Source organism: Phalangium opilio, unplaced genomic scaffold, assembly GCF_054372755.1.
Source record: "Phalangium opilio isolate 3A_F unplaced genomic scaffold, DU_Popi_V2 ptg000101l_1, whole genome shotgun sequence".
In the NCBI taxonomy this organism is placed as follows: domain Eukaryota; kingdom Metazoa; phylum Arthropoda; class Arachnida; order Opiliones; family Phalangiidae; genus Phalangium; species Phalangium opilio.
The window spans coordinates 5,770,302-5,782,251 of NW_028324204.1; the positions used below are offsets into that span (position 1 = coordinate 5,770,302).

General features: G+C 41.1%; 1 pseudogene; it reads right to left on the reverse strand.

Moving 5' to 3' along the window:
• Nucleotides 1–347: 347 nt before the first annotated feature.
• Nucleotides 348–1,394, reverse strand: LOC149631158 (large subunit ribosomal RNA; annotated as a pseudogene).
• Nucleotides 1,395–11,950: the final 10,556 nt, after the last annotated feature.

Below are 11,950 nucleotides of genomic sequence, written 5' to 3' on the forward strand. Positions count from 1 at the left end.
ATACAAAGTTCCTTTTAAGCTAAAATCTGACGATAACGAAAGCGACAACCCCGGGCACTACTACTACTACTACTACTACGGCTCGGGTCAAACTAAGATCCTATCGTATACTACGATATGGCTAAAAAAAGTGACGCCAGCGAACCTATCAACGAAACTCCACAACTCATTATTATTGTTATCATCATTTTCTTTACAAAAAAAAATAATAACCTCCCGTAGTTTGTGGACGTACAAAAAAAAAGATTTAAAAACGTTATAATATATAAATAAATATACCGTAGTTAAGGAACTTGTGTATAAAAAAATAAGAAAACGGTTGTTTGGAAACCCCCACACGAGGTTACAAACACTCCAGTCAAGGGATCAGTATCAATAAATCGCAGTATGGGGCTGCTCTATTAAGAACAACACCCTGACTGGTACCTAGGTCGTCTACGGACTATTTGGTGCCATTACGTTTCTCCGAAGGTGAGAATCTAAAAGCCACAGCCGCGAACTGTGCAAGCATTGTAGCGCTTTCTTTAAGGAGGCTTTTTCGCAGAGACCGACGCGTTAAGCGCGTCTCGACTAACGTAGCCAACAAACGCAAAAGGCACGAACGATTTCGTTGCAGCGACTAGACGGGATTCTGACTTAGAGGCGTTCAGTCATAATCCCACGGATGGTAGCTTCGCACCACTGGCCGCTCGACCAAGCACACGTATCAAGTGTCTGATCCTGCGGTTCCTCTCGTTTTGAGCAGGATTACTATCGCAACGACAAGTCAACAGTAGGGTAAAACTAACCTGTCTCACGACGGTCTAAACTCGGGTCACGCACCCTATTAGTGGGTGAACAATCCAACGCTTGGCGAATTCTGCCTCGCAATGATAGAAAGGGCCGACATCGAAGGATCAAAAACCGACGTCGCTATGAACGCTTGGCCGCCACAAGCCAGTTATCCCTGTGGTAACGTTTCTGACACCTCTTGCTTAAAACTCTTAAAGTCAAAAGGATCGATAGGCCCCGCTTTCGCGGTCCGTATTCATACTGAAAATCAAGATCAAGCCAGCATTTGCCCTTTTGATATACGCGAGGTTTCTGTCCTCGCTGAGCTCGCCTTAGGACACCTGCGTTACGTTTTGACAGATGTACCGCCCCAGTCAAACTCCCCGCCTGACACTGTCCTCGGAGCAGATCGCGCCGAGCCACGAGAGCCCGGCGCTTAGTGCTAGAAAGGTAAACCTTACGGTTCGCTCTCCGCTTCACCGAGTAAGTAAATAAACGATGAAAGTAGTGGTATTTCAACGGCGGCCGCGAGCGACCTCCCACTTATGCTACAACTCTCATGTCTCTTCACAGAGTCAGACTAGAGTCAAGCTCAACAGGGTCTTCTGTCTCCGCTGTTTTTGCCAAGCCCGTTCCCTTGGCTGTGGTTTCGCTAGATAGTAGAGACAGTGGGAATTTCGTTAATCCATTCATGCGCGTTCATAATTAGATGACGAGGAATTTGGCTATTAGAGCATTTTATTATCACAAGATGGTACATGTGAGATTTATAGTGCCCAAAGATGGGCACAGGGGTGAACGACCCCATTCCAAAGATAAAAGATTTACTCAGATGAAATTAAATAGTGGTATGATACAAATATAGGGTCGCTTACTTAACGGGTTTTTCCCGGTAAGGGCACCATTGCCGGAAGCTCCATTACCCCAAGAGTCCGGTTGGATTTGTGGTAAAACCCCCTTGGGGACCGATGTTTATCGCCCAAACAGTGAAAAAGAACGTGGAGTAAGAACGTTTATATTTCTAGTGGTACAGTAATTGAACAAGAGTATAAGGTAAGTGAGAGTGTAAGGTAAGCAATTTACAATAATTCTTTTTTCTTTGTAGGGTCTTCCCTATAGCAATTAATTAACAACGTGCACTTGTGTATTAATTACGAAGTGAGTATTTAGCATTAAAGTTTCGTTTTCATATGATGTTGTTTCTTTGTTTACAGGTTCAATGGGAGTATATTAAAAGGGTAACAAATTAATTATCTGAGGGTAAAATTCGTAGTATTAATAATAATAAACAAATAAATACACGATGGGAAACATTAATTATGCGCCGAGCTATTATAGGCTCGTGACATAAAGTGCTGATAATTATAAACACCGTTTTCAAGAACAATATCAACTGTTTTGATTTGAAAAACGAGCGCAAGGTCAAGTAAACAAGGATTATTTAAAATTTCTAAGGATAAAACGCAGAGGGGAAATATCGAAGGTAGGTGTTCCAAACGGAACCTAGCGGGCGCAATCGGCAAACCGGAAAGCCATTTATTTTGAAGCGTCAACACCTGATCTGGTTCTTGAGAGTTTTGTCACTCTCGTCTGCTCTAGCAGATCTATTCAAACCTTGCCTATTAAGCAAATGTAAACTCACCTCATATATACTTAAACTGAATGTTTGCTTTATTCAAGGATTATTGCTTTAATTTTCAAATAATATTAATAAACTTTAAGCCTTGGTCTTGTCTATTAATAAAATTCAATTATGATCTTTAGAAACACATCGCATTTTTGAACCTTGAACTAAATGTTGTTAACGACCGTTAACAATTCGAACAAGAACTATACAGCATGCTTTCGAAAACTTTTTCTCTTTCGTCTCTGCTTTCGCGATAATAAGATAGGTGGCGACATATCGATATTCGTTTTCCGTTTGACACACCAAAACAGTAGGTGGAGATGAGGGAGATGGGTTAAAATTTCGGAACCACTAGAAAACATTCCGTTACTTTAGAGATCTGTTTGTGCGTTTTATCCTTAGACATTTTAAATAATCCTAAGTGCACTATTTTCTGCAGCAAAAACGCCAGGCCCCGACACAGTGAAGGCAAAAACTGGAATTGTCTATCAGGGAACAGGCTTAACAAATGATGGCGAAATAAAGGGTTATCATAAGTTTTCGCCATGAAAGCATAAGACTGTGAGATGGGGTTTGGCGTTTCCCAGCAAATACCAACATCAATGATTATAATATCTGTGGCCGTAATCAGAACTAAATCGGGTTTGAATGTCTCTCGCACACCAGAAATGGGACAAACAGCGTTAGATACCGGCTCGCGAAGTTTCGTGAACTTAGGGTCCGCGATCGAATTAGCGAGAAAGGTTAGCACCTTGTTATGACGCTCAATACGTTTGTGGCTTAAAGATTCCGTGCGGCCACAGCCTGCCCGACAGGACCGATCCCCTTTGTTGGAGGGCATCCCACGACATGAAAGTAGATTAAGCCTAAATTTGAGTTTTTTAAGATAAATGCGTGTATCTACAATCTGAGCGCGATCGCCCAGCCAGTGGTTAGAGACCGAACAGTTACGCTGGTTAAGGCCGAATCAATAAACCGTAGACGTAAACGAAGCCAAAAACCCAGCCTTCAGTACAGACTTGGTGACGCCAGTGGACCCTATAATGGAATTGCAATAATCCAGCTTGCCAGTCACGAAGTCAGACCCAAGAGCCCCACGGATGAGGGGTGAGGGGTTGGTCTTCAATGCGGTGAGGCGGTTGATAGCATTTAAAGGAATGTTGGTAGCGAAGTTTGGAAGCCCGAGCCCTCCTTCTTTAGCCGAGGTGTAAAAAAACCAGTAGGTGTATAGTGAGGGAGACGTAAAACCCGCTTACAAAAGTCGCGAACAATAGAATCTAGTCTCTTAAGGAGACCCTTAGTATGGCGAGACAAAGCCAAAGTATGGGAATACCGGGAAAGCACAAATAGTCGCAACATATTTTCTGCTGAGGCTTCAGACAGCTTCTGTCAAGGAGTTCTAGCTCGTGTTGAAGCTTAGCCAGGGTTGGCGAGTGTTTAAAATTGTGTCCAAAATAGATTCCGAGATACTTGAAAAAATCTGCCGCCGAAATAGCGCGTACAGGAACATCACCGATTCTAAACGCGAAAGAAGCCGTAGCCACCAGTTTTACCGACTTTGCATAGCACCAAAGATGAACATTTCCCGACATTGGCACGCAAGCCACGCGCTTCGAGGAACGTAGTGGTGTAATCGAGAAGAGTGCGCATCCCGAATTCGGATTCCGTAACGAGAAATAAGTCGTCGGCAAAAGCAAGGACGTTGAGACGGTGATGCCCGACAGGGATACCGATATCCGTTGGTAGAGTCAAGGAGCTCATCAAGTACGGCGTTGAATAGGAGTGGCAAAAACGGATCGACCTGTTTAACGCCGCGTGACATGCGAAAAGGACCAACGCGAAGCGAACCGCACGATATACTCGTCGAGGATTGCTCGTATGTATTCAAGATGTAGGCGATGGTATCTGGTTCAAGAGGCAGCCGAGAAAGCGCCCGCGAAAGGCCATGGTGACCCACCGAGTCGAAGGCCTCGGTCAATCGAGACTACCGAAAGGGGACGACGTCGCTTCTCGGATGAATTAATTGCAAAGTCTAGGAGCCATGAATTTATCATCGCGCCATCAGCAGAGATAAAGGCCTGCGGAGATGGATTTAGATCGAGTGATAGTCGAAGACGACTTGCCAAGATATTGTGGAACAAGCGTACTAATAGGGACAGGATGGTTATGGGTCGCCAGGTGGTAGATTGAGAAAGATCGCCAGACTATCAGTACTGTGCGGCATTGTTTCTAGGGCAATGGCAAGACTTCCAAAAGAAAAAACATTAAATATGAACGATAGGTCAGTAACACGAAAAGACTTAATATCACGGAGGGATAACTGATCGGGACCCGGTGAAGACGATGTCTGGCGCAAGAGAGCGAAGGAAACTTCAGCGTCGATAACCGGATAGTAAGTAGCCGCTTTTAAAGATTTGGGAATAAACGACGCGGAATCCGAAGGGGAAGGCGACGAAAACAGCGCAACATAGGTTGTGGCAATATCGGACTCGCTGGGCGTAACACTAGACGCGTCACGGGGCTCTAAAATGAGCTTCAAGAGCTTCTTTTTGTACAATGATTGACATTAGGAATACCGACGCCTCTTTTGGGTACGTGCGTTGACATGGGCAACGGGTGGACGTGATACAGGACCAGGTTTCACCAGGAAACGTTTGGCGAGCAAGGAATTAAGGGGTAAGTAAAAGGTTATGTAGTTGCTCTTCAAACCGCTAGTGTCGCAAAAATCGTTTTGCTAAAGTACATTTGAAACAGCATAGATGTCTATGAAACTCATCTCTTCCCCGCGGCTATTTGCGGGGGGGGGTTGAAGAAATTTAAACACCTGGTTAGTTTATTGGAAACAATTGCAAGTACTACACTACTTATTGTAATAGGTATCTGACATAAAAAGAGAAAAAACATACAGACACAGCACTTTGAAGGATCCATTTTTTCAGGTGACGGAAGTCCATCACGCAGGAAGGTTATGGACTTCTGACTTTTTCAATTTATTCATAAAATGTTTTTACCAAAAAACATAGCAATACTTCTTCACCCTGTTTCTGATTATGGATGAAGTTTCCTCTTTTTCGAAGACTGAGTGATGTCGGAAAGAGGTTGTCTCTTTTTCTTAATTACTTTTCCACTTTGACTGGAAGATCTTTGTTTTGATGCACGTTTATCTATAGCTAATTTTACGGAAGCCAGCTCACGTATTTCCCGAGAGCACGTGAAACGAGGGTCTACAATTTCTGGGAGCATACAATCTTTATAGAAAGAGTCCAATTTTGGCAAAACTTTGCTCCAAAACAAAGGGTCCGGTAAAATTCTTTCTATTTCCATTCCTTTGGTAATCCAGATAATGAAATCGCAATATTTTCTGTTCGATATATGCAGCTGCGCTTGGACTTGATAATAGTAATTATGGTTACGTTTTAGTTTCAGTGTTCCTTCAATATTTTGGAAACAGAACGAAGACAGATTTAGGGGCGTCGAGGGGATTCAAATATCTAGCTGGGTAGGTGCACTCTACTTCCAGAATACCATCATCCCCTACAAGTCCATCGGGAGAGGCTCCGAGGTATCCTTGTTCTAAGTCAATAAATATGCCGCAGTTCGTCACGGTAGTGTCGCGCATCCGTTCGTAATCTCTTATGGCCACTTTTTCTTTAGCTTTGCCCCACTGAACAGCGGAGTTTGTGAAAGGGTTAGGGTAAAAGAAATTTTTTACAAGCTTAAAAAAGCCTGATTCAATGCGTCTCTTACAAATGGTACCGAAATTGGATGCCGTATTCCTTCTAGAGAGTTGAAGTTTGCACTCTTCACTGTCACTTTGTTCAGCCGTACACTGTTGAATTTCACCTTGCTCTTCCACAGATACACTTAGTTCATTCAAAACCTCAATTTCTCGTCGATTCATGTCCTCTTCCGTCATATCGGGCTTCTCAGAACTTTCGCCATAATTTTTCTCGTCGCGAGTATCCACGTAATTTTTCTTATCTTTCCTGGCTTCAAGCTGTTTCAACAAGCATTTTCTTTTCCAAAGCTTTTGATTTTGTGACCTAGAAACATGCTTTTTAACCGTTGTCGAGGGACTTCGGTTCGTGAAGGTCCTTATGGCTTCCGCGTGCCACCTTCGGCCCATCTGAAATTGCAGTCCGGCTGCGATGCATCTCGTAAAATACGATCCCCTTCATTTAAAACATATTTGTTTTCCGCCAACAGCCTTTGCAACCAATGACATGCAGTTTTCCGCCAAGTTATTGGTTTCGTCATCCAATAAAGAGAAAGCCAAGTCCTGAACTCTTTGTGACGATTCTAGTAATTTCATTTCGAGAGCTTTGCTTAGGAGACAAGTACGGTTAGGGCCTTTCTTGTTACAAAAATATTCCCGGCAGTGCTGATGTCGACCAAACACGTGATTGTGCACATTTCGAATATCTTTTCTAAGTAGCTCGGCGTACTTTTTATACACTTTCACCAAATTTAACTCTTCATTCTCGTAGCCCTCTGTTTTATTCATATCTTTTTTCATTTCTTGGGATACATGCTTGATCGCGGATCTCATACCCTATCCAAGTCTTACAATCCTCGGCTGCAAAAGAGCTGTTTTATAGACCGCTTGTTTTGCGAGAGCATATATCTTTTTCTGGTACTTTCTAACTACGTGGTTCGCGCATTCACTTTTTTAATTTTGTGGCCGTATGATACATTTTCTTAAAGTTTGATATGAACCGAGGAATCACCATCACCGATTATTGTTCTGTATTGTATTCCGTGCATGGCCTCGCTTTAGGATGCAAGCCTTCGATTAGGATGTCATCTCCATTATGTATTGCCAACTCCTTTTCCACCTTGCCAGTCTCAGATATTTCTCGGGCAAGAACATTTTCCCAAAACTAAATAAAGGCTGGAAGTGGTATTGATATTCTACAACCGTTGCCTACGGAATAAGAATTAAGGCCAGTTCAAGCTTGGCTGAAGGTGGGGGACTTCTTTACTCGCGTGACGGCGCTCTTTGCTATCCTTCTTTAAAGGGGTCATTCATAAAATTAAATTTGCTTTGGTTCATTGAGGTTTTAAGAATTTTATTATTGTGCTTAGATTTTATCTTGCAGAACTATATTGCAGACATGTAGGTGTATTCTGATTTAAATAACACGAAATTTAAATATAATAATTTTACTAGTGAATCGACAATCTTACACAGCGCGAGAACAAAAGCCGAATAGCTTTCTAGGAAATGAACGCCAACCGAAATTTCTTTTTGAAAGACCCCCACCTTTTTTAAAACGGTTTTACCAGAGAGGTTTTACATTCTATTCGTCTCTTTATAGTTAACACAGATATGTTGGGGAAAGCAGTCATAACAGGTGAGAAGAGGATAGGAAAGAAATCCACCCCTTCAGCTTCGGGCGTGTTGCTTCAAGTCAGTCTGCCTGTAGCGAGTCGGCTCGGCGGGAAACAAATTCAAATCGTAGCGGCGCGTCACCGAAGTGATAGCAAAGAGCGCACCTAGCGGATATTAAAGGCGAACTAAAATGTCAGAAATACAGTCTGAAAACCCTACGGAGAACTGGCCTTAATTCTTATTCCGTAGGCAACGCTACAACTAATGATATCACTTTCGTAACTCAATTACTGTTTTACAAAATGTGTGATAAAAATAATTACCTCTCCCAGTTCCTGCTCTCTTTTCAAGTACGTTGGTTTACTCATATTAGGAACTCCTAAAATTGAGAACACTTCATCCATGTTTTCGAATCCACTACCAATGGAAACAAAGCCCCATACTGCCAGATAATTCAGTGATAGCTCTTTGGAATTATCTTTCACAATACCATCACCGTGAAAATGTTTGCGAGGCGCTCTTCCAGAAGAATCAATAGTTTTGCTGGTGTTGATGCTTTTTCTTTTTTTGCATTCAAAGTTCAAAGTTGATATTAGACCAATACGAGTCTCGTTTTCAAATTCAAATAAACATTTTTGGTTCTTCTTGCAAGTTTGAGTTTCAAGTGACCGAATTTCAGATATTATATGACCTATTTCAACAATACGATATCCTTGTAAAATAGGAGGTGGAGATAATTGTCCACGATTTTCAGTAATATTATGGGTATTGCTCGTCGCATGTCCATTATCTTGGTGGATTTTAGTTTCAGTATCGGTAACAGTAACGAGACATCTTTCAATTTCTTTCTCTTGATTTTCTTCAGTAGGTGTAGGCATAAAACCGGTTTCGTCGTTTGATATCGACTGACTGAAACTAGCTTCGTCGGTTGATGACTGTACGAAACTGGCTTTAGCGGTTGATGAATGTAATAAACTTGAGTTCTCGGTTGATGAATGAATAATACTGATTTCGTCGGTAGCTATTTCTATATGGCTCGTTACTGAATAATTTAGTATTTGGGAATTTAGAGTACTTTCCTTCGCTTTTCTAAAAACAAATTATTTCGGATTAGAAACTGCACGTAATATTTTCTTTAAATAAACAAGTGCTCGGGCATTCCTCCTTCGTCACTGGAGCCAAAAGATCCTCCTCGTCCCCTCGGTTCCTCTCTTTTATACACAGGGTCTTTAGTTGGGTCTAAGGGTTCCTACCCCTTTTCTTGTGGTTAAGGGGTTAAGTCTCTTTCGGGATTCCGACGAGGACAGTTGCACGGTGCAATAGGACTTTCTTAGACCCCCCTGATAGTTTTGAAAGCGTGTGCTCGTTCCATCGATACCCCAAACGCGGCAAACTTAACGCTATGGGGCACGGCGGCCTACCAGGGGTAACGGTTTTTCGCGCTTGCGAAATGGCCGTTACACATGTTACCGAAAATAATAGAAAATTACCCTACATCGGTAATAGTAAATTTAGATCCTAAATGGGCTGAAGGCTCTCATTGTATCGCTATTTACTTTGACGGATGTAAAAACGCCTACTACTTCGATTCAATAGCTATTGGGAATGTAGTACCATCAGTATTTTTGTCAAATTGAATTCTTCTAAATGGTCTTATAACAAAAGAAGATTATTTTCATCTTGCGGACCCTTTTGTATCGCCTATATTTTACATAGATCTAAAAAAAAGTTCCGCCTCTTTCATGAAAACATTCAAGAAAGATCCTTTGAAAAACGAACTTATTATATCCAAAATGTTTAAAAGCATTATTTCTACCAAACCAAAAGATGTTCGACAGTCGCCAGTAATTACTATAGTTGATAGGGCATTATGAGCATTAATCTTCGCACCACATTGGTTTTCTCGGGTAGTATATATAGGACCTATCCCTATTGGGACTATTCGCACCCTTCAACTAGAACTACGCTGGTACGGATCTTCATTTCCCGCCAATATTTCTAAAAGAGTCGTGGTAGAATTCGACTATATTTTGGGAAAAACTAACGAAAATAAGCGTCCAACATTTATACCGAAAGAATTATCCATCGCTACCGTTGAATCAACACCTTTCGTCATTTCTTGGACATTCAAATCGCCGTACGACGAGTACCACGTCGAGCCCGGTAACCGAAGAACCAATTTTTATACTACAAAATACATCCATGGCATTTCTTTCCGAGATGGTGACGTACCTTCTTATAGACTATCGGCATGCTTTAATTACGCAACGCGAGACGTTGCCACCTATTTTTCTAAAGGAAAAGAAAAATGCGCGTTTTTAGAAGAAACTTTTAATATTAAAGACGTTATTGATTTAAACGAAATTGGTTGCCCTAAGGCAACGGAAATTGAGGATGAACTCTCCCTTAAATGTTTATATCCCCATCGCGTAAAACCGTGCGATTTTGAGAGAAGCGTGATTTACGCTTTATATTTGAATATAAATAAAGAAAATATTAACTTTTAAATTTTTTTTAATTGTAAATTTTGTTTTCTTCTTAATTATTTGACGTCATACACTTTTTTTTAACTTCCTATAAATATATCTTCATCATCGACAAATTTCTCATTTACGATTTAGAATCCCCAATATGAACTACGAAATTCAAAGATAGCTTTTGTCATTTTCCTTTCCCCGAAATAGATAAAGGAACTTTAGTTCGAGCGGGCTTTTATTATTTACATTATGGTGATCATGTACGATGTCCATAGACTCGGGGGATCTAGCCCCCTCGCCCCCACCTCGGAGACCACTAGGCGTGATAAGGCCAAAGCCCACGACCCCGCCGCCACCGAGACCACTCTGCGTGGTAGGGCCAAGGCCCAGGACCCCGTCACCGCCATCGAGCCCTCCACCATGCACCCCTTCCCCAGAGCCTAAACCAGAATATCAACCTCTCCCGGCCATATACTACCCGTGGCAAACTATGCCAACGCAGGGAGAGGATGATTTGAACGTCAACGGGGACTTTAAGTGACCTTTTATTTACGTTGCAATATGATATTATAATTATTATTTACAGCTTGATACACCAAGTATCACAATACCTGGCGGCTTTAGCTGAGGTCGTGGAGGACGACGCGTTTATACACGACCTGCTAAATCATGTTCAGCAGGTCGTTTATAACAACTGCGTTTTCATACCCCACGAGTAAGTTTTCATGCATTATTTTATGTTTCGTTTATCTAAATTTTAATTTTTCTTTTTTTTTATCCTCCTGGCATTCAACTGTCGAGGGTTCCGGTGAGTTAATTTTTTATCAGTCTTTATTAACCCTCTTTTTTCTCTTGCCTACAGGGTCATCCAGGAACTCTCGCGGCTCTATACGTACCGACGGGTACGCTTCACAGCAGTGCCCGGGCACCTAGCACGAGTGTACGAGGGCAGGGACGACATTATGTTCGAATGCTTTCGTACACTAGTGCAGACCCTAGCGCTGCTTTAAAAAATGTAAATATTAAATGAATGAAATAAAATGTTTTTTACCCTATTTACTTCTTTTTATTTAAAATAAGCTATCAAAAAAAGATCGACAAGTTTAATAGTTTTTCCTTCACTTTAGTTATATCTACTTTTATATTTCTTAGGCTTTAAATTTAAAAAGTAGAAATTTCTATCTTCTCTGTGTAGTATTAGTTATGTAAAATGGACCAGTTTTTCGGTTTTAAATTCAATTTATTATGTGACAACAAAAACAAATTAGCAAGTAGATAGATATAAATTCTAGGAGAGCGGTCGCTCTCTTAGATAAGACCTGATACTGCCTCTAAAGCTAAAGGAGGGTTCTTTGATTGGCCGTAACATTTTTCGTATTGTGTTTGCTGCTTTGAAATTTTGCCAGTGAACTAAAATTTGGGCCCTAATTTTGCGGTTAAAATTTCAAAGAGATCCAACTAATAGTTAATTCTATAAAAATAAAGTTGTTAAGGGTGGTTTTAGAATCCATAAAATGAATCAGACATTTGGTGAAAAATACTATATTCTTCCATAGAGATAACATGGGATTTTTTTGAAAAATGACCTTAATTGAGATTGTGTATAAAGAAAACTATTCATTCGTTACGTTTAGGGACCATTTTAAATGAAAGATAACAGTCCATAGATGTGCCTTCCTTTAGTTTCATTAAGATAAATTAAGTTTAAGTATTGATTTTTATCATTATTAACACATACTTTGA